The following is a 21,507-nucleotide window of genomic DNA, read 5'->3' on the forward strand; positions in this document are numbered from 1 at the left end:
TTGGCCTGGGCGGCCCACGCTCCCATCTGGCACGCGATGAAAGCTCTGGCTGCCCGGCTCTCCTCTCCGCCGTGTTGCGGGGACCGGGGGGCTCGCAGGCAGGCATGGAGCGGGGCTGTTGTGACGCTTAGCCTTCCTCAGGCTCCTCTGCACACTCTCTGCCCCGTCCGCCTTGGAGCGGGAGTGCCTCGTTGTGACTGGGGCCTGGGCAGAGGAGCGGGACCCCGGCTGGGGAACGCTGGGGAGCAGGAGGCCAGCCTGCTCCTTGTTGGGGACACTGAGGCCCAGCATCCAGCAGTCTGTGGAGCCCTAGAGGGGGGCCAGAGCTTAGGCCTCCACCAGCTTCCTCCGCCCTGGCTGTCCTGGAGGGGTGGGAGGCGGGAGGGTAGGTTGTCTGTCTGCTGCTGAGCCTCTTCCGGGCCCTGCCCTGGCCCCCTCGGGCCTCCGGCCTCCAGCAGCCCCCAGAGGCAGGATCTGAGGCTCACGTGGAGCGGATGGGCAGGCGGCAGGCAGGAGCAGGGCAGCAGTGGTGCAATAGGCCACATGCTCCCAGGGCAGCCCCCAGTGACAGCCTGGGAACCGAGGGACCGAGGGGTGGGGAGGAGAACAGGGGATGGGGCCAGAGCCCGCAGGCTCACATCCCTCACTGCTGCTCGATGGTTCAGATCCACGTTAAGGGAGTCTCTTTTCCACCGAGATCTTGTTTGCTGTCTCAGTACCGGCGTGGGGGCGGAGCTAGGGAGCTGGGAGGGTCGCCTGGGTGCTCACAATCAGGGCCCCCCACAGGTGCTGTGCAACTGAACTGGGGGCATTAGCCAGGCACCTCCAGCCTCTATGGTGGCTCCTCAGAAAGAGGCTGCAAGGCTCCCGGGAGCTGCCTCCATGGGACACACTCACTGCACAGTCACGTGGACACGAGGAGCAAGTGGGAAACAACAGAGCCACGGCCAGCCAGGGTCTCCAAGGAGAGACACTCAGCGGCTGTGTGTGCATGTTTGCATGCATGTGCGTGCATGTGCGCGCGTGTGCGTGTGTGTGTGTGTGTGTGTGTGTGTGTGTGTGTGCGCGCGCATGCGTGCACCGGGCAGCCCTCCCATATGGCCAGAGAATAGTAGCGAGGGAAAATGGAATTCAGCGAACACAATGCGATCCCTATTTCTCGGACAACCTGCTAAGCACTCCCTCCTGTGAAACCCCAAAACAACCTGCTTTGTAACCCCATTTGGCTCACCTACCAAAACGCGGGAATCGGGGGCAATGAGTTTCTCAGTCTCTCCCTGGGTCTTGCTTGGGCTCCCTTATTACTTCCTACCTGGTCTGGGGCTTCACGTGGCTGATGGTAGCCATTTACACCTCAGCCCCAGCCTCAAACGGAGCCCAGCCGGAGCAGTTCCTGCTGCAGAGCTTGTCTAACTGACCGGAGGTCTGCTCCCCGGTAGGCCACGGGGTCCCCTTTGACAGCGGGACATGCTTTAGAGCCAGCGCTGCACGTACTTGCCTCTGAGCTCTGTCCTAGGAGGTCCTGGGTGTGTTTCCTCCCGGCTCTGCCCCTGACTTCCTCCCTCTGATCAGGAGTGAACACACCACCAGACAGCGCCCAGCGAGGGCCCGGAACAGCAATAACTGACCCCCACGGGCGCTTGCTAATCGCCAGTACCGTTCTGAGCACGTTGGGTGACTCGCTTGTTCTCCTGATCACCTTGTTCTATGAGCTCGTTACTATCACTGTCCCGATTTTCCAGAGGAGGACCTAGAGGCACAGAGAGGCCAGGGGACTTGGCCAAGGACACACAGCGAGGACGGGCGGAGCCAGGAGGCAGGAGGCAGCCCCAGGCAGACAGTCTGGGGTCAGCACTGGTGCTTGTGGTCTCTCTGTACAGGCAGCGCCTGCAGGGCCTGGCGAGAAGCAGGTGCTGAAAACCGAGTGCTAGTTCTCAGCTCTCTCTCCATCCGCTCCCCTGGGCCAGGAGGGGACCAGGTCCCGGGGCAGAGCTGAGAGCCTCCCGTGGAGACCACCCACTGGGGAAGGAGGAGGCTGCCATTCCCCTGTCATTCCGAGTCTGGAAAAGTCCACAGCATCCCTGCAAATCGCTCCTCCTTTCCCTTCCCCTCCCTCCCCCCGGCCTGCCCCCGACCCCTGGTGCCTCTGGGGACAGTCCTATGTCAGAGCCCCTCCCGTGAGCCCCTCGTTATGTTAGAAGAAGATCCAGGCCCCTGGGTGTTCCCTTCTCCAGGAAGCACTTGAAAAATGCAGGGAGGCAGAGAAGTTCAAGGTTTGGGTATCTGCTGCCCTTGGTTCTGCCCAGGAATTCTTTAGCTGATTACACGGCTCTCACTCCAACAACACCAGCTTTGTGTCTGGGCGATGGGAAGGCTCCTGGCCGGCACCGCCGCCCCCGCCGCGGAGGGGCATCTGTCGGGAAAACACATCTGGAGAGAAGCATTTCCACCAGATTTTATAAATACTCCAAGGGCGACCGTGTCTTGAAGAGTTCCTTCTCCCTTTTCCTTTTTTCCCCTCCGAGCTCACAGCTCCTGCAAAGGCCCCAGGTCCTCAGAAATCCCTGGAATGAATGAACTGCACTGCACACCAGTGAGAAAGAATGTGACAGGAGACCTCAGAGCCGGTGGCGGACAGCTTGTGCTCGGCGCAGGGGACACAGTCTGGGGGGGGGGGCAAGAGCCCCCCAGGCTCGGTCCTGCCGCCGAGAAGCTTGGCCATGGGCTGAGCCTGTGGGAACCTGTCTCTGGGCGGGTATTTCTCAGGCACTGACTGCAGTAGGGAAGTCTATTTAGACTATCCCTCCGCACAAAGCCCATCCGCCTGACTTTGTTTTTCATTTCTCTGATTACCCTCCTCTGTCCCTCTCACTCCCTGAGCGTGTCTGTAGCAGCGGGGAGAGGAGCCCCGAGATGAATGTGCGGCCCTGGTCCGGGGAGACAGCCTGCCGGGGAGGGCGATCAGCCTCAGTGAAAGGAACACTCAGTTCACTGTGTTCGGCCTGGAGGAGGCCACGGGGGGGCGGGGGGTGACTAATGACTGGCATGCCCTCATGCTGAACGCCCTCACAGGAACTCTGTAGCCCTGCTGTTGTGGCCCAGGGGTTGAGCATCATCCTATGAACCAGGAGGCCGCGGTTCGATTCCCCGTTGGGGCACGTGCCTCGGAGGCAGCCAATGGATGATTCTTTCTCATCCCTTTCTGTGCCTTTCTCCCTCTCCTTTCCTCTCTGAAATCAATAAAAATATATTAAACAAACAAACCAACCAACCAACCAACACAAGAATCCTTTGAAGGCTACTTTGAAGCAGACGAAGAAATGGAAGCAGGGCGGGTACCAGGTCCCAGGTCTCATGTTGATAAATGGTCAGACTAGAACGCTAAGCCAGGCCCATCTGGCTTTCTGGCTTGTGCCATTCGCTACACACCAACCCTGCTGAGCAAGCCCTCCTCTGGGTGCTCTCCATGTCCTGAAATAGGCACAGACAGAGTAGGGTCAGCATGCAAAGAGGGGTGTAGGTGGTTTGGAGGTGACAGGGATTCCTGTGAGGTGGGGAGGGGTGAGGAGAGGAGCAGGTCAGTGCAGGTGTGAGGAGTCCTCTACTCTTTGTCCTGGAATGCCTCACCTCTTGTGTCTTTATAGCCACGTCCTCTGTGAGCTTCGGGACTCATGCTGCCTCTTCCAGGAAGCCTTCCTGAACTGCTCCCACATTAGGGACCTCTCCCTCCCCTATTGGCCTGCAACAGGTATGGTCAGGACTGAAGCCAACACAGGCTAGGACAGTATACTTCCTGCCACCGGGGTCTTGCCTTCTCAGCTAGATTGTGAATTCTTTGTGAGGTGAGGCCCAGGGCTCCCAATGTTCTATTTTCCAGGGCATAGAGTCCAGCACCAGGTAAAGGGGTATAGAGTGAAAAGAGGGCAGACTCTGGTGAATAAGGGTAACATGCTGGTGACAAATTGATGCCAATTGGAATGAAAACACCAGTGAGGCTGGCCAACCTTTCCGAAGGAGGAGAGAGCAGGCGTATCTGTGGCGGCTTTGATGACTCAAGGGCTCTGCATCCCAGCTTCTCCCTGGCAGCTGGACTCAGCACCCAGGTGAGCTGGTCACTGAAGGTGCTGGGGAAATCCATAAACAGACAAATTAAATGTTTGGGGTATTCCTTATACACCTGATACTTTTCTTATTTTATCCTCAAAACACACGGTAGATGCTTTTAATACATCAGCGACTTTAAAACATAGTAAAATGACTCATGTTGATAGAGAAAAGGTTGTAATGCAGAGAAAGCAAAAGGAAGGAAATTTAAACAATCGCTTCTCATCACCCTGCAATAACCTCTTTGGAAATCTGTTGCATAGTTTCCAAAATTTCATGAAAATATGTGTTTTTCCTCAAATGGAATTACATTACATATCCTGTTTTTAACATGCCTTTCCTCCCAGTTAACAGCATGACTACTTTTTTCCCTGCCATTGCATATTCCAGCTCGTTTTAATGCTACAGGGTATTCATTATATTAAATGCATTGATGTACTTGGTCTACTGTGTCCATACCCACAGCTTACTAAGTGCTTAGTAAATATTTGTTGAATAACTTACTTAAATGAATGCTGAATAGCTAGGTTGTGTTTCTAAATATTTGCTGTTACAAATAGCACTGCAGCAAACATCCTTTTAGCTAAATCATTAACATGTTGGCAATTATTTCCTTAAGATCAATCCTCCGGAGTGGAATTGCTTGGTTAAAGAGTATGACCATCTTTAAAACATTTGGATCATCTCCAGAAATGGTATGCCAGTTTGCAGTTCCATCTTTAGTACCGGACTAGACATATTTCCTTTCACCTCAATCAACTCTTGGTATTAAAAAATGTCTTTTCTGATTGAATAGGTCAAATATGGAATATCATTTTGACATAATTTGTAATTCTTTGATGTTTAGTGAGGTTGAATATTTTCTCATATGCTTATGGATCATTTATGTATCTTTTATGAATTGTCTTTTTATGTCTCTTACCCATCTAAAATTTGGTTGATCATTTAAAAAAATATTTTATTGATTTTTTACAGAGAGGAAGGGAGAGAGATAGTGAGAAACATTGATCAGTCGCCTCCTGCACACCCTCAACTGGGGATGTGCCTGCAACCAAGGTACATGCCCCTGACTGGAATCAAACCCAGGACCCTTCAGTCTATAGGCCGATGCTCTATCCACTGAGCCAAACCAGTTTTGGCTGGTTGATCAATTTTATTATTGACTTACAAATGCTCCTTTTATTAAAATACTAGTGGTCCAGTGCACAAAATTCGTGCAGGGTGGGTCCCTCACCTTGGCCTGTACTCTCTCCAATCTGGGACCCTTCGGGGGATGTACCTACTGCCAGATGTCCCCACAGGGATCGGGCCTAAACTGGCAATCTGGAACCACTGGCTCCTAACTGCTCTCCTGACTGCCTGATTGCCCTAACCACTTTGCCTGTAGGCCTGCTCACCCCCAACTGCATACCCTCCACCCCCACCAGCCTGATCACCACCAACTGCCCTTCCCTTTTGATCTGATAGCCCCTAACCACCTCTGCCTCAGCCCCACCACCATAGCTTTGTCCGGAAGGATGTCCAGGAAGGTCTCCCAGTCTAATTAGCATATTACCCTTTTATTAGTATCCATTAATCTATTGGGTACCTATAAAGTTTCACACTTGGCATTTCATTTTAGTTTCTTTATCATTTTTAAAGACAGTGCAGTCACCTCAATCTTTTGTTTATGTTTCTCTTCTTTGACTTCGTGCGTAAGAAAGACCCCTGAGGTCTTAGCTAGTCAATCACAGTTTGATCCTTGTTTTACACACAGAACAATGTGGTTCGTGGAGTCTACAGTCAGGCAACTCGGGAGTAAGATTTTATGTTTGATTTCAAACCCCCATGCTCTATCGATGACATCAGGATGCCTCCTTTACCAGACAATATTGTGAATCACTCAAGTCAGCTCTCTGGAGCAGTTGGTCTACATGTGTGTAGAGGCAGAGGGGCCAGGCTTTCGGGAGTCAATGCCAATGAGAGAGCCTAAACGTTAATTTCGCAGAGTCACACCTAATATCCCCTCCTTGTCTCTCCTGATGGGCACAGTTTCCATCTGTGCCCACTGAGGGCATCAGGGACAGGGGTAGGAGCAGGCTCTCCGCCATCTCCTCCGAGTTCATTTCTCTTCCTCGGATATCTGGGAATCTGAGGCATGGGTGGTGATTCTGATCTTTTTACAAAGCGGATGAAATAAATGTGGGGACAGCTTAATGAGATGAGCGACTTCTCTCTCCATCGCTGCCCCTGCCTGTGGGGGTAGCAGAGCCCCGGAGAGTAAGGAGGGGAAGGGACCCTCCTTTGTGCATTTCCATGTCCATGACCCCGTGCATGTCAGTCTCTTCCAGGCGGTCTCCAGGCCTCACAGACATGCCCGTTACTGTGCTCCTGGGCTGGCGTTGGTGAAAATTGACAGAGGAGCCAGGCTTCTTGGAAACCCACGGGAAGCTGTTAGAGCCGAGGTAACTCTCTGCTGTGAGGGAACAAAGAGAAAGGAATCAAAGGATGGCTGTTTCCCCGGGGCAGGGGCAGGGGGTGGAAGGTGGGGGGGGGGGGGCGGGGATGGGGAGGGACCAGATTGCCCTTTCCCCTGACCCAGTCACTGAGACCATATTTTTGATATCCAAGCTGCCACCACTGATCATTTTCCTGACTTTCCAGCTAGAATCTTCTCGACAAGGCACTCCCAACATTGGAGCCACTTTCCACCGGTATCTGGGCAACCCTGGCAGGCCGGCCTCTGAAATGAAGTCCTCTGCCAACTATATGTTTGGTTCGGATCTCGCACATGGTGTGCTCAGCGGGCTGCCGACAGAGCCCGCGGAGGCCGGGCTGGGCGCTCACCAGCCCGCTCTGGGCCCAGTGTGATGGCGAGCCGAGCTAGTTTCCCTCCAAGATGTCTCAATCAGCGGGGCCTCCACAAACTTCTTCTTCTCTCTCTCTCTCTCTTTTTTTTTTTTAAACGCTGTCCTCTCGTTGCCTGCGTTGGAAGGATCGGGCGTGTGAGGGACGCTTTCATCCCTTGCAGGGCTGTGTGGGGAGCTGCAGCAGGACCCCGGGGTTTGGAAACTGGGAGGGGTGCGCATTGTCCGCGGCAGCCTCTCCCCAGTCACATCCAGTGTGCAGGTTAATAAGGCTCCCACTTTAAAGCAAGGGTGCACATCTGATTGACACGCTGGAGAGGGAGAGTCAGGGGGAAGTGCCCCGCTTGGAAAGGTCCCCGTTTCCTGAGCTGCCATTGAATGTTAAAAAGCGGAGTTATCAGCCGGACGGAGGGAGGCAGACACCTCCAGAGCCTGGGCTGCATGGAGATCTCACATTGCTCTGCAAGGGCCCACCTCCCCGGGGCTTAGGAGGCCCGCAGATCAATCGCCTTAGGTCAGTGTTTTCCAAACTTTTGACATATGTGTACCCCTTCTATAATTTTCGTAATGCTGAGAACCCCTCGTACTCATGAGAATGTAGAATTAGGCGCAGCTAAGCACGGTGCAGTGCATATCCCCACCAAACTCCAGTGCAACGCGTACTCCCACCAAATTCTTCCCGTACCCCTGGGGGTATGCTTACCACACTTTGGGAAACACTGCCTTAGGTAATGGCTATTTATTGTTCTTGAATCACAGAGTGACTAGAATCCCGTCCTCAACTCAGAATTATCGACAGTGACAGCTGAGACTCAGTCTTGTGTTGGTATCCAAATAAGATTATTTGTTGTGTGTTTTTTTAGTCCAAAATACTTATCTGGCAGCTCGATGTGCTGCAGCCTTTGAGATGGGCTTTACTTACGATCTGGAGGTCCGCCAGGGATGGCCCATTGAGGTGTCACGTCCTGTGCCCCGGTGCAGGAGACCCTGCCTCTTGGCTTTCTGGGACAGGTGTCCACGTGATACGTGGTTCCCTCCTGTACTTTGTGAAGAGTCCGCAGCAACTCAACTAGGGATTTCTGATCATTTTGGTTATAACAATGCAAAATGTGAAAAGTAACTTTTTAAAAATGGAAAGCACTCACCTGACTTTTACAGAACAAAAAATATTTTTCTGTGAAAGCGTGCATCTCTGTCCACATATATGCATATATTTACAAATTTCTCACCACGGTGAAAACAACATTTTGTATCTCAATTTTTTTTCAAAATTCTTCACATTTTACTAGAAATAGTTCAAGAGTGTCATAATTACCATTTTCGATGACTGCATTCCTATGGTGGGCCGTCTTCTCTTTGGGCACTGGTTAAAATGTTTGCCATTTTTCCAATGCAGCTAAAAATTAGAATTTTCATAAAAGTTTGTCTTTACTATGTATTTTCAGGAAAGCAAAGAATGGCCTAAAGGGCATGGATATTTTTAGGACTTTTGTTACATGGGTTATATAATTTTCTAAAATGTATGTCAGTTTATAACATCATCAGAATATGAATGTACTAGTTATATCTGACTTTGCCAGCATTGGGAATTATCAAATTTTTAAAAGTCTTCTGGAAATTTGCTAAAAGAGTAGTAGATTTCAGGTGTTCTCATCACACACAAAGAAATGACAACCACGTGAGGAGATGTGTTAACTAGCTTGACTGGAGTAATCATTTCTCTCTCTCTCTGTCTCTCTCTCTCTCTCTCTCTCTCTCTCTCTCTCTCTCTATATATATATATATATATATATATATGTATATATATATGTATACACACACACACACACACACACACACACACTAGAGGCCTGATGCACAAAATTCATGTAGGGAGGGCGGGCCTCTCAGCCCAGCCTGCACTCTCTCCAATCTGGGACCTGCTGGGGGAAATCTCTCTCACAGTCTGGGACCACTGGCTCCTAACCGCTCACCTGCCTGCCTGATCGCCCCTAACACTGCCTCCCCCTCCCCCGCCGCAGACCTGTTGCCCATGCAACCTGCTGTTCAGTTGTTTGGTCACCCCTCACTAACCCCCTTAGTGGCCTAATCACCCCATGCAGATTGTCCATTTGGTTGGGTTGGTCGCTTAGGTATATATATATATATATATATATATATATATATATATATATATATATATATATATATATATATATATAAAATCATGTTGTACACTTTAAATATATAATCTTAATTTTAAAATAAATAAAAATTAAAAAGTGAAAAGTAAAAAAGATTTCAGGTAAAAACTCTGGTTGTCATCTGCTTTACAGATTTTATCAGAAGACAGAATGTGAGAAGTAAATGCTTAACAGAAGTCACCAAAGTCACCGACGAGCTGAAGCAGGCATTTGAAGAAACAGATGCTCAGGGGTCAGGGAGTGAAGTTGGGGAATGGATGGCGATGGAGTAAAACGGGATGGAAGCAGGTTCCCAGTGAACTGAACCTCTGTTACCCAGGCAGAGCAAAGCGCTCGGCCCTTAGAGTGGCACCATAGGCGACCCTGCTAGCGGTTCTCAACCTGTGGGTCACGACAGGTTGTAGAGCCTAAGACCATCGGGAAACACAGATATTTACATTATGATTCATTAACAGTAGCAAAATTACAGTGATGAAGAAGCAACAAAAATGATTTTATGGTTGGGGGTCACCACAGCATGAGGAACTGTATTACAGGGTCACGGCATTAGGAAGGTGGAGAACCACTGCTCTAGAGCCAGGGGTAGACTAGAGACCAGCCATCATGAAGAGACTGTCAGAGTTGTTAAATATTTGTAACTTCAATCTGCAAAGAACAATTTTAAAAAATGCACCGCCTCTCTTGCTAATCTCCTCAAGGTCTTAGGACCTTCATGGACCACCCAGCCGTGTAGAGGCTCAGAGACACCTGATTACGCCAAGCAAGACAGGTGTGCGGGAAGCTCGTGCCTTTATAATTAGCATCCTCTTTTGCTAAAGTCATTACCCATTTAACTGCTCCAGTGAGGTCTCGGGCCATTGTCAGCTGTGTGTGCAGAGGGACTTCCCTTCCCTGTGCAAATTGTGGGCACGTTTGTCCTGTGTTGCTGCATGCCTGTGATGTGTTTAGGTGCTTGTACACTTCCATTTAATTCTCATATGAAGCCCCTCAAGAAAGTATTGTCATCCTCATTTTGCATAGAGGAACCAGATTTCTCAGGCTAACTCTCAGATTCCTGTGGAACTAGGACCTGGCCCAGTGTGTGAGGCTGCAGCACACTTACCTGGAGAGGCAGAAGCACCAGGAAGTTCCAAGTCTGGTTTCAGGAGTCAGATTTTTCTGTACCAAATCCTGGCCTTGCCATGAATTAGATATAGAACTTCCCCCAGGGCACCTAGGATAAAGATGAAATAAAATGAAATGAGTAGATAAAGCACTTAGCATGGGGCCTGGTCAAAATGAGTGATCCATACATAATTCACATTATCAGTAATAATGGCTAGAAGTCCCACCCTGAACCTCCCTCCCCACCAATGATCATAACATTTCAGGTGAGTGTGTCCGGGTCCTTGGAGAATCAGGATAATGCCTCACATAGATCTAGACTCTAGATTCTAGAGTGAGAATAACTGTCCATGCCAGACTCTGCTCTGGTGTACGCATCTATTTAGTCCTCAGCTAGGAGGTGTCTGAGTCAAGATTCTATCTCAGGCGGCTGGCTCCAGAGCCAACACTCTTTACCCACCATGCTATGCTGCCTGGTCTTGCTTTGTGTTAGCGGCGAAGCTTGGAACAAGAATAACCTTAGAGATTAGGAATCTAACTTGGACAGAGAAAACGTGGGTCTCACTAATTTGAAGTTAGCCCGAAAAGTGTCTGCCTTTGAAGGGATTGCTTTCTGTGTAAGATTTCCAGTGACACACATCTGTTCTGAATGATTAACTTTGCACCGCATGGATAACACAAATTATTTTATTAATACGAAGAATAGCAAGATGCTAATTGAATAGTTACTTTTAAGAGCTGTAGCCTTTTAATGGCTTACCAAAAAAAAACCTACCAGCTGCATTATTCTATTACAAGTGATTCAGACATTTCTATAGAGACACATTGAAAAGGAATGATTGCATTGAATGTCTAGATTTATCTAAGCCCACCACGGAGCTAGCTGCTCAATATTATTATATATGATTGTTATGCAACAACCACAAACTCATGGTTTTTGTTATTATCCCCATGGGTGAGGAAGGGAGTCTCAGAGGTGTTCAGAGCTTGTCCAAGTTCGCAGAGCCCAAAACAGAGATAGGGAGACACAAAGTCAGAATTCCACGACGGTTAGTATTCTTTCTATTTCATCATGTTCCAATTTGAGCAGACATAGGGCTGTTGCGATGAAAACTAGTGAGTGCTTTTAGCCTGGATTGCATTTTCCAAACTTTCATAGGTGACACGGAGCCTGCATTGGCCAACTATAGTCTGGAGACACTGAGAATATGCCTAAAGTTGGAGGAATTCTCAAACAATGGCAGCTCAGAGTTATTCAAGGTCAGAGCCGGCAGGATAATGGACATGCAGATCAGTAAGGGAGAGGCATGTATCTGAGGAAAAGGGATGAAATGTTCAAAAACAGTAATGGGATCAGTCACCAATGATTTTGTGTTGGAATTTGAGCCTGGCTGTGCTTTAAGAACTGCCTTGCAGGAATCTCTTGTACATTCTCTGCCAGGATGGAGGACTGTTTTGGACAGGCAGGAGTCCAGGAGCCCAAGTGGGGAAGCAGCTGCATTCGCTGAGCGAGGATGAAGTGTTGCAGTGAAGGTAGGTTCCAGGAGCAGGTGGTGGGGTGGGAGAGGAGAGGGTCACAGAATGAATAAAACTCTATAACCAAGTTGAACTTCTAAAGCTAGGGTGAGCAATAGACCTTTCTATGATAAGGGAACGTTCTCTATCTGTGTTATTCAATATTTAGTATGTGGTTAGTGCAAATTAACCACACATTTTACTGAAATATGGGACTAAGGTTTTTACTTTCTAGTAATTTTAAATTGAAACTCAGACTGTCATGTGTGGCTAGTGACTGCCATATTGGATGGCACAGCTCTGAAAAGAAGTGATGATGTTCCACTGAAAAATTTAAAATTCTATAAACTCCTTTGGTCAGGAGCTACTCAAACACTGTGAAGATGATTAAGACACAAGCGTGTGAAACACTCCTTATAGATTAGCAAAGCTCCCATTGGGAATTTATTTTATGATAGATGAGACAACAAAAGAAAATATGTATTGTGATAGCAGAAAAGATGGATGTCATGCCAAATAAATTCTATAAAAAACAGTTTTAGTCAAAAGCCCTACTAGGTGGGTTTTTGTTGTTGGGGTGTCGATTCTGAGGTAAGGATGCTAAGGCTAAAAATAAATTAATGTTTATTTTTATCTTGGAAAATTCATGTCAAAGAATGACTTGAGCATCACCATAACATTCTATTATAGGAGAATCATTCATCACTTGATGAACTCTGAATTTTCAGGTTCTTTTGCTCATGACCCCCTAAAAGAAACAGGCAAATGCACACAGACCCCCCCCCCCCCCCAAAGGCTGAAAGTACGTTCTGGTTAGTTCTCTGATTGTGTTCAGTGGGGTGACTCCATCTCAGGGTGTTCTGCTCCAACACATGTGTGGTAGCCAGGGTCATAGCCGCTGTCCTATCAAATGATGCTCCTGGACACGGTGGCTGGTGATGACCTGGTGAGCGATGCGCAGGGTGGGGGCACCAGGACCTCTCTTTTCCTTCCAAGGATGTGGGAATAAGCCTGGTTTCCTTTATGCCGCAGTGTTTCCCAAAGTGTGGTATGCGTACCTCCAGGGATACGGGAAGAGTTTCGTGGGAGTGTGCACTGCACCATGCTTAGCTCTGCCTAGTTCTACGTCCTCATGAGTATGAGGGGTACTCAGTGTTACAAAAATTCTAGAAGGGGTACACATATGTCAAAAGTTTGGGAAACACTGCTTTATGGAAACCCAGAATTCCCAAGGTGGAGGAGGTGGAGGCTGCTCCGTGGCTGTTAGCAGGGTTTCTGGAGTCTTGCCTCCCCCAAAGCTCCCTCTGTCCTCTGTGAGTCTCCCCTGGACCAGAAGACCCTGCAAATGGTGCAGATCTTCCCTCCCAGGAGACGGAGTAAATGACTTAATGCTCCTATTACATCTTAATTTTAAAAAATGATTTTATATCCTGGGGTAACAGTGGAGAAGGTGTAATTTTATTGTTATTAATTATTATTATATTATTACAGTTTTCCAGTCTGGCTCTTTGATGTTTACAAGTTGAGACAACATGTGATTTCCAAGCCAGATTTCCTAACCTTAAACTACCTCTTCGTTTGGCTCCCATCCATGCTATTCTGTTTTGGGTCTTGTTGATATTTGGCCTCCGTAGTGAGTTGGCTGTGCTGTTTATTTTGTCACATGGCTCTAAGGCATCGGGAGAAAACAGCACTTTGGATGGTGTCTACATTAAAGCCCACAGCTACAAAGCTTGGGTGTCAGTGCCTGCCAGCACCTGCCGGGTGGCCGAGCTCTGGGTTGCCTGTTGACTGCTATTGACTTCTGACTCATCCCCACCACCGGCTGCTAAGGGTGTGAGCTTCATTCAGTCTGGATTCTTTGCTCTAACCAGAAAGACCCTGCTTGACAACGATGTTTGGCTTCGGTCATCACAAAATGAGCTCTATGTACCTGTGGTATACCTTGAGATACGACAGAAAAAACTATTCTGGGGACAGATCATCAAAGTTCTTGACTGCCAGGCCAAGGGGTTCACATCTTAGAATGTGAGGCAGTGGTTCTTAAAGTGTGGCCCCTAGAAAGCAGTATCAGCTTACCTGGCAACTTATTACAAATACAAACTCCCAGACCCCATCCTGGACCTACTGTCTCAGAAACTGTTGGCATGAGCTCTCCAATGCCTGTTTTCGCAGGTCCTCAAGGTGTCAGGTGCATGCTCAAGGTCAGGAACATAGCGGATGGGGAGCTCATTGAAAAGTGTTAGGTAGTGGAATACATGACCACTTATCTTTGTATTGTCAAAAGGGCTCACCTAGAACAGGAGAGAAAATGGAGCCAGTGGAGAATAGTCAACCAACTTTATTGCAACATTTTGAACAAGGACAGGGTGATTGTCTGAGCCAGGACACAGTAATGGGGCTAGAGGACACTGGACTCGTCTGTCTGACAGACATCCTTCCAGGAGATGGGATTTACAACACTTGACCCCTGGTTAATTATTGAACTTGAGGACAAGAAGTCTGGGGTGATGACTCCCAGCTTTTGTTTTAGCAAGATATCGATGCTATTGAACAAGATACGAAACAAAGAAAAAACAAACAAACAAACACCTTTTTTCCCCTAGAACCAAAAAGAAGCCAGAGGATAATGATTCAACACTGAGTTGAATTTGTGTGGCTCTGGCCACTTGGCCAGCACTCCGAAGAAAGGATTCTGTTGAAAGGCAGACAATAAAGTATCGACCACAATGTCATGAGCACGATGGGGCATATTGAAACCACATGCCTGGCGAGGCTGAGTGCATGTTGTGATGGTTCTGTCATCACTTCTGTTGCGCACCTGTACTTTCAGTGGGGAAAGAGTTGGTTGTGCAGCCTTGGGCTGAGATTGAACATAGACAGGAGTGTCCTGTTTAGCACACCAGCATTGGGTACTGGTTTCCGTGGAATTTGGCATTCTTGTTGTGCCAGATCTTTGACATAAGCAACTTTGCTATCACTAAGGCTACGACTTGGGTCGTGATCTGCAGAAATGTGTGCTTGGTACCTGCTGTTGGGTTAGCTCTGACTCCCGGTGACCCTATGAATGGGTAACGTCTGTGATGTCCTGTCCAACCACGTAAAAGATTGGTATTCTGTGTGGTCATAGACTTCAAAAGGCCAGAGCTCTTAGAGGCATAGCATTTTATTGCAGAGACCTCCATGATAAGTAAGAGATCTGTTTACTTTACAAATGAAAATAATGAAGGCCCAGGGAAAGAAATGATTGGCCCAAAGCCAGGGATTCATTCAGGGCAGAGTATGGGATGCCTTTCTACATGATCACTTCCTGGCCATCCCTTACTTCAGCTCACATCTCACTCAATCACAGCAATAAAGATGAACATTTATTGGGCTTTTTTTTTTTTTTTTTTTTTTATACCAGCAGAAACAGCTATGCATTCCCCATCAATCCTCTCATTCAATCCTCATGTCAATGTCTTACATCGGGGACTGATATCATTCCCATTTGAATGGATGGGGAAACAGGGGCTTAGAAAGATTGTGTTCTTGCCCAAATGAAATGCAGAGGCCAGAAAGTGGCATGTCTGGATTTCAAAGCCAGGTGCTTGCCTCCAGAACCCATGGTTTCAATGATGTCGTTCCTCTTCATGGTGAAGCTTTCCTGAGCCCGAAGAAAAGCTGGCCTCTTCCTATGTGTTCCAGCTGCCTCTATACCTCCCTGTCTCATAACCCTTATCTCTCTTTGTTGTTATTATCTGTTGTCTAGTCTGCACTCCCATGAAGTCTGGCGCTCTCCTGTCATCACAATTGTCATGCTTTCTCACAGGCTGTCTCCCGGTTGACTGTAACTTCACTCTGTCCATCTTGATTACAGCTACACACATGCCTGGCATCTAGTAAGTGCTCAATAAATACTCTTTGAAGGAACCAGAGGGATGTGCAGAGGGATGTATGGAGGGGTATGGGCTGTTCAAGGACAGGGACAATATATCAGCCATCTCTATTCCTCCTCCAAAGCCTACCATGCTGTTGTCACCCAGTCAGAACCCCATGAATGGATTTTGAAAGCATGAATTAAAAGGATGGTTTTTCTTGGAACAAAGAGGGAGGTAGGGTCACAGGTGACTTCAGGGGAAGTCTGTACCTTCAGGAAGAGAGGAGGCTATTGACATTGACATAGAGAGTGTGCAGAGTCCCAAGGGCTAACTATAGTAGCCTTACACAAGCCCCTCCCCCCTACCCCCATGTGGAAATCTGAACCTGAGAGGTGCTCTCCTCAGCCACACACCCAGAAGCCCCTGAAACTTCCTTTTCTTTGAAGAATCTCTCTGGTGCCTACAGAGGGGCCCCACTGTGCATGTCAAATGAATGCATGTAAAGGACACTGATAATCTTAGTTAAGGTTTACTAAGCACTTGCTACAAACCAGTCACTGTAAGTACTTCACATGAGTGATGTGTACAGGTCCCTTTATCCTCGATGTTCTGTGGAGGAACTAAAGTCCCAGGGGATGGGACTGCCTGCCTGTGGTGACACAGCTGACAGGTAGCAACCAGGATTTTGAACCCAGCAGTACACTTCAGCCAGCTGTGGGTGAAACGCTGCATCAGCACAGGTATGGGCCACGCAGGCGCAGCCTCAGGGAGCTCATATTTCTCTTAACTATACATTAGGGATAAGGCTGATGCTTAATGAGAAGTGTATCATTTATCAGCCAGTTATAACAGCAGGAGCATCAAGCCAGTGTTACTGGTAGAGGCCTGGGCAGAAGCACAGAAGTCCATGCATAGGGGGAGGGAGATGGGGGCGGTATGGGATGGGTGGAAAGGGATGGCAGTCAGCCCCCCTGCCCTTATAGGTGACCTCTGCCTCTTCCTCATATGATGTCCCTCGAGAATGGCCCAGAAAGTCCTGCCTCTATGCAATGTTCTAGATTAGACAGTGGCCCTTCAGAAACCATAGGACGTCTTTCCCTGGGAGATGGGAGGCCAGGAGGACTGAATCCAGAGCCGAGGGTCACAGAGCCAGAAGCAGCCTCAGGGAGGTCTGTTCTTCTGTCCCCTCACCTCTCCGCTGGAAACTGAGGCTCAGACCTGTGGGGAGCTATTTCTGGAACCACAAGAAGAAGCCAGGCAGGGCCTGGGCCTTGTCCATTAGCCGAGGGCCTCACCTACTCAATGGGCTGCCTTGCTGTGTGGTCCATAGAAGCCCTTTGAAGGCCTGGCCTTTTGTCTGTGAAGAGGATGCTGATAATGCTGCCTGGCTCCTGCGGGCCCTGAATGAGAGTCAGGGACTGAAAAGAGTGAGTCGGCCTCTCGCTCAGATGGGAAGGAGATTACAATGTGGTTCCCTGCTGGGTCTGAGCCACCAGGAGAGCCTGGCCCTCTGGCGCCCACATCACGCCCCCCTGCAGGTCAGGGCCTATCTCTGCCTGCGTGCAGGTATCCATGGATGCTCGATGGGCCTGGCCGGGGAATTGGGTCTTTACAATGGGCTTCAAAGACACAGGAGGGCTGGTCAACCTTGTCAGCGTCTCTCTCTGCTGACTGCAGGATGGATTCACCCTTCCCCTCCTCTTCACTCATCCTGTGACCCCATCTTCCATGTCCAGGTCCTTGGTGATGAGCCATGTCCTAAGAGCAAAGTCTTCCTCCTGCAGTGGACTCTGGGTGGCAGTTCCCACCGGAATCTGCAATACCTGCCAGGAGGATCTCCCTGAGGGGCGTCAGGAAGAGGAGGGAGATTTCTAATGTGGGAACTTCCCCGCTGCCAGGCATAATGCTGAGCAGCTGACATTAGGATTTTTAATTGTCAAAAGTGATTCTGAGCCGGGGAGAGTTTTATGCCATTTGTCTGATGAAGATATATCAAGCTCAGAGCCGTGAAGTGAGCCATCCACGTGGCACAGTGGGAAGAGGTGGAGCCCAGTGGTCCTTATTAGTTCCACTCTCAGGACCCCAGGCCGAGCAGAGATGCTCCCAGGGCCACTGGGACTAGACCCTCTGTGGCCTCCTCTCTACTCTGGGAGGTTCCACGACCATCCCCCCAGGAAGAGACTGTGGGTCCGGCCCCTTGTTGGCACTTTAATTCCTAGACCCAGTGTCTCTGTGACCAGCCAATCCCTGTGTTTTCTCCTCTGGTCTCAGCTTTGCCCCATAGCAGGAGCTCTTTGCAGAGTCCCTACACAGAGTTGATAGGATGAGTTCCACCTCCTGGTCCATACAATTGGCAGCCAATCTTGGTCTGTCTTTGGGCCTCATAAGTTTCCCCGTAAGTGACGTGGGGTTATTCTAGACTGAGATCTCAGGGTCTTCCTATCTCTGACTTCATTGCATTTCATCTGTAGATACCTTCCCAGCTCTGAAATCCTCTCTGAGCAGCTTCACCCCTTCCGCCTAGCCTGTCTTAAAGTCTAGCGCCACCTTCTGGTGATTGGTTTCCTCCCTTTTTTGTTTCCTGGGGCTTGTGCGAGATTCTGTCCCTTCTCCAGAAACTAGACTGAACACCGATGACTAGTCACAGTCCCCTGGGGGTGGGCATCTCTCTGCCACACTGGCAGGCCGGGTTGGGAGTTGGGTCTGGACTCAGTTCCTCCGCTGGGGATGGAGCTGGTGCCTCTCCTGGAGCAGAGATCACACTGTGCACCTGGGGAGTTGGCCACCGCAGCTCAGAGAGCAGAGGGCCTTGGGGGCAGCAGCTGAACGTACATAATTCATGAGGGATTTGTTCCATCAGGAAGCAAGGGCGTGAATAGATGAGTCCGCAGCACATTTCTTGTTATTTTTCTTCTTGTTGTTTTTATTTTTGAGGCTAAGAAGTGGGTTTTGGAAAAATAAATGGTTGGTCAAGTTGCAGAGGCTCTTCGAGGTTCTGGATTTTTTTCCCTTTGCTTTATTTTGGTTTAAAAAAGCTTATTTTGGTTTTTAAAACAGCAAGAAAGAGGACATGAGAAGGGGTGTATGTTTAGAGCCTTTTCCCTCGGAGGAATGTCGAAGGTGTCTCTGAGTATGTGGCCTCTGCTTTTCCAAGGCCTGTTTTCCCCGCGGATCTCAGCAGCCACCGCCACGGGCTCACACCCACCTGCCCAGCCTCTTTCTGCACCTGCTGCTCCCTGTCTCTGAGGACAGGGTCTAGCCTGGCAACATCCGCTGCCCCCAAAGCGGACAGGCGATGGGTGGCCATCAATTCCAGGCAATGCACTCAGTATTTATTAGGGGATATTTGCTGAATAAACTCTGGACTGGCAGAAAGGAGACCCGCTTCCAGAATCATTAAGAACTAACTGCTCCAGGTTTCCTTCACTGCTTCTCTGCAGACCACAGTGTCTTCTGTAAGAAGATGCTCAAGATCTCTCATCTCCATTCTCTCCCATTATTCCAGAACAGTGACTTTCAACTCACTGCACACCTACACTAGTTACTAACATTCTGCAGCACATCAAAACATAGATTTCTGCCGATTTGACAAAAAAAAGAAAACTTGGTATACTTTTGATCGATTCACACTGGGCAGCCATTGTTGAGTTGGCTGTAGCCATTTTTTTATTTGCTAGTCTAAGGGAAAAGAGGTCAGTGCCCTGACTAACTAGTCAGTATTGCGTGTTTTCAAAACGCCCGTGGCACGCCAGTGTGCCCCTTGCTGATCACTGGTTAAAAGTTGCAGTTCTAGAATATTAGGCTTAAGTGACAGGGGCTTTCGTTTTGACTCTGCCATTTCCCGGGAAGCCAAGCCACTGCTCTGGCTCCTGAAGTGTTTGTCAGTGTGAGGAGCATCACCCCAGAGCTCCCGGGGAGTTGGGGTCGGCAGGGGACGGGGTTGCAGGAGCTTGGTCACGCCGTCTGGATAGCCTCCACCTGCTCCCAGGGTTGTAGGCCATGCACTTCGGGGTGTAATTAAAATAAAGGGCTTAATCAACAATTTAAAGAAAAATAAGAACGAAATTCCAAGTTGTACATTTGCTTGCTTATCTCCACCCAGGCGGGTGGGCCATATCTGTGTTGTGTGCATAAGCACGTTTGTGCATAAGCACTGGGTGGGAAGGGCTGCCTTGAACCAGGCCGGGAAGGTGATGCCCAGCTGCCAGGCCTTGGCCCACTTGGAAACTGGCAAGCACCTGCCGGTAGCTCCCTGGGGCTTCTGGGCTGCAGATTCCGTGTTCATTGAAAATATCATTACCGCCTTTTGTCAGGAGCCAGGAGCCCACAGCGAGTCCGTTGGTGCCTGACGTAGCTTGTCCGGCAGCGAAAATAACACAATAAAACCCAGTTAACAGAGGTGCCGTGGGTTTAATTAGTTCCTTGACAATTAAGGAAGAATTATGAGATCTGGAGCATTCCGTCTTCAAAAGCAATTTGGGCGGATTGATGTCACCGTCTGACATCGCCAGAGTCCATTTGGGAAATCGCTCCCGTGATTTTGCTTCCAGGCAGGTCCCTGCACTTCCCGATGGCCGGGAAGGAGGTGGCTTCCCAACGGAAACCTCCGGAGCCAAGGGGCAGGGGCAGGCGCAGGGGCAGGGGCAGGCCCGCCCACAGGGCTCCGGGCCTCTCCTTTGGAGTGCTGCCTCCTCACTCTGCCCCGCCCCTCACCGTCTGCAGGCATGGAGCAAATAGAAATGTTGGGCAACACGGTCTTCTTTTAACTCCCTGTTTCTTATGTGCCTTTCCTGAACCTAACAGGATTCTGAGGAAGAGGATCTGGCTCTTAGGCGCTTTGTGTTCAGCAGGTTGATGTAGTTATGTTTACCGCCCACAGGAGGCGGCCGACAGCTGGGAGGGGCGGGGCAGGGGAACTGCTCCATCAGGAGGCCCTTGGCCTCCTAGGCTTCTGTTATCTCAGTCCAGACAGACTCTCATTCAAAAGCATCCTTTTGACAAGAGGCCATGCATAGACCCAGGTGTGTCCTTCCTGACTTTGGGCTGTGGTCTTCAGAGCAGTGGTATTCCCTGGGAGCTTCCTGGGAATGCGAAGTCCCAGGCCCCGCCCCGCTGGGTCAGAGTGTGCGGTTGAGCGGGACCCCAGGCGGTGTGCGGGCTGAGGAACGTGCGACAGCACTGCTTGACGATGCTGTGGCTATCTTTCTGGTCAACAGTGTCTAGGCTGGCTGTGGAGGAAACTGAGGTTCTTGCTCCTTGGCTCTCCCCAGCCCTGAGAAGCCTGCCACCCTCTCCCAGCCCTCTCTGGTGGCAGCATGGTCCTTGAACCTTCCTTGGTGGTCCGATGGCAGCATGGTGCCCGCCCAGAGAAGGCTCAGTGCCGCACTGGCAGATGGCTCTGAGTAGGACAGACAGGAGCAATGTATGTTTATCAAATGTGGGCTAAAAAGACAGCGTTCCCCCAGCCTCGGCTGCCGAGCAGCTGTCACTCAGGAGCATATGGCCCAGCAGTGACAGGGCAGGGGCCCAGCTAATCCTACTCTTACAGAGATTAGCTCTGACGAGTCGTAAGTGAAGAAAGTCGCGTCTGTCGCAGGGGGTGTGCCTGGGAGGAGCTGGGAGGGCCTGCATGCGGTTTACTCCTGGAAGCACCTCCCTGACCACCTGGGCTCCGATCAGCCCCCAGCCCCCGAGTGAAACGATGCTGCTAGAAGTGATGCCAATGGTGACAGCGGTGGTGAGACTCCTACCATTACTGACCGCCCGCTGCACGTTGTAAGTAACACAGCAGGTCATGGGGTTCTGCCACTTTGTTCAGTCTGCGCAGTGGCCTCTGCGGGGCCTTCTCATGGTCTCCATGTTGCAGATGCAGAAAACAGGTCTCTGAGATGGGAG

The sequence above is a fragment of the Pipistrellus hanaki genome (assembly GCF_964339955.1).
Source record: "Pipistrellus hanaki genome assembly, chromosome: 12".
NCBI lineage: Eukaryota > Metazoa > Chordata > Mammalia > Chiroptera > Vespertilionidae > Pipistrellus > Pipistrellus hanaki.